We start from the raw sequence: 2,408 nt of genomic DNA, 5'->3' as shown, positions 1-2,408 counted from the left end.
AGTCATGTCCGACTGTTTGCGACGTCATGAACTGCAGAATGTCAGGCTTCCTTGTCCTTCACTGTCTAAGTTTGCTCAAACTTGATTTACATACTAAGAAATTCATTAAAATATACCTTATTTTATATCATAACATTGTTCAGGAATAAAACAGCTCAGGAAAACTTCTGAATGTACCCTGTGTCTTTTCCTACAAACACATCAGTGTTTCTGTCTGATGCTCTATTACAATTGCTCAACGATCACTAAATGGCTATGCCACAGAGTCAACAAAATGTACAAACTCACCCCCGTGTCTGCGGATTCATTTTCATCTTTGTGATTCTTGAAGATGTATCTGATTCTTAGAATTTAAATGAAGTGTAGAACCCGAACCACAACAGAATCAGAAAAAGTTGGCTTTTCTTTTCAGATTCTTAATCTAGAATTTAATTTTCATGCTTCACAAGGATTTCATTAAATTTTTAATATGTTGAGGGTAGTAACCTGAATTTTGCTAGAATTTTGGTAGATGTGCATATGTAGGTAAACATAATTATTATGATTTTTCACAATTTTGAATATTTGTAATCAGATAACTCATTTTTAATGTAAAATTTATTTCAAAGCGGCATTAGACTTTGTTATTGTTATTACAGTATAGGAGAAAACAGACATGACAAAGGAGAGATACATGTTCAGAAAATGTGTGAAATCATAGATATATTTGTTAGGAGTGTAATATCTATTGTACATATAGACTGACAATTGTTTTGAAAATTGAGCAAGAAAATAAGATTTTTTTGAAATAGCTTGGAGCTTTTTTCTGTCAGCTGCTCTAAGTGATTACAAGTAGTAACACTCATTATGATGGAGGAGTTTGTTTTGGGAAATGAGAATTGATATGATGAAATGGAATAAAATGCATTGTACTCATTCACCACTTCATATTCATTATCCAAACAGAGTAGTAGAAGTTGTGAAAAGATGGGGAGGGAGGTGGGTGGGGGGTTCAGGATTGGGAACATATGTACATCCGTGGCGGATTCATGTTGATTTATGGCAAAACCAATACAATATTGTAAAGTAAAAATAATAATAATAATGATAAACAAATGGGTCCAATATTTAAAAACACACTGTGCTCCTGAAGCCAGCAGCCAGGAAGATCAGTGCCTCCCAAACAGCTCACATACCATGAATTTCATTATATGGAAGGCAATTTGAATGGGCATTTTAAGACTTTCTGAGAAGTTTCTCCTGGACAAAAGAAACAGAGAACTATGTCAATCTGATGCAATAATCAAGTTTCTTATAAAAAATGATACTTTTGTTCTCCATGTATATGACTCTGATTGAGTCTCAGGTAATGTCTTAGGTCTGGTTGAGTCTTAGGTAATGGTAGAATTAGGATGTAGCTGATGTATAAATACACACACCTCACATGCTAGTAAAGTAACCCTCAAAAACTCCAAGCCAGGCTTCAGCAATACATGAACCGTGAAGTTCCAGATGTTCAAACTGGATTTAGGAAAGGCAGCGGAACAAGAGATCAAATTGCCAACATCCATTGGATCATCAAAAAAGCAAGAGAGTTAAAAAAAAAAATCTGCTTCTTCCTTATTGACTAGACCAAACCCTTTGACTGTGTGGATCACAACAAACTGTAGAAAATTCTTCAAAAGATGGGAATATCAGACCACCTGACCTGCCGGCTGAGAAATCAGTATACGTGGCAGGAAACAACAGTTAGAAATGGACATGGAACAACAGACTGATTCCATATAGGGAAAGGAGTATGTCAAGGCTGTATATTGTCACCCTGCTTATTTAATTTATATGCAGAGTACATCACTGGGCTGCATGAAGCACATGTTGGAATCAAGATTGCTGGGAGAAATATCAATAACCCCAGATATGCAGATGACACCACCCTTAGGGCAGAAAGTGAAGAAGAACTAAACAGCTTCTTGATGAAAGTAAAAGAGGAGAGTGAAAAAGGTGGCTTAAAACTCAACATTCAGAAAACTAAAATCATGGCATCTTGTCCCATCACTTTATGACAAATAGATGTAGAAAAAATGGAAACAGTGATAGACTTCATTTTCTTGGGCTGCTAAATCACTGCAGATGATGACTGCAGCCATGAAATTAAAAGACACTTGCTCCTTGGAAGAAAAGGTAGAACAACTTAGACAGTGTATTATAAAGCTGAGACATCTATTTGCCTACAAAGCTCCATATAGGTAAAGCTATGTTTTTTTTTCAGTAGTCGTATATGAGACTACTGTTATGACTGTGTCTGTATATATATATATATATATATATATATATATATATATATATATATATATATATAGTATATAGTACAGATATGAGAGTTGGACCATAAAGAAGGCTGAGTACCAAAGAACTGATGCTTTTGAATT

Source organism: Capricornis sumatraensis, chromosome 5 (assembly GCF_032405125.1).
Source record: "Capricornis sumatraensis isolate serow.1 chromosome 5, serow.2, whole genome shotgun sequence".
Classification (NCBI taxonomy): Eukaryota; Metazoa; Chordata; class Mammalia; order Artiodactyla; family Bovidae; genus Capricornis; species Capricornis sumatraensis.
Note: the sequence above shows the minus strand (reverse complement) of the source record.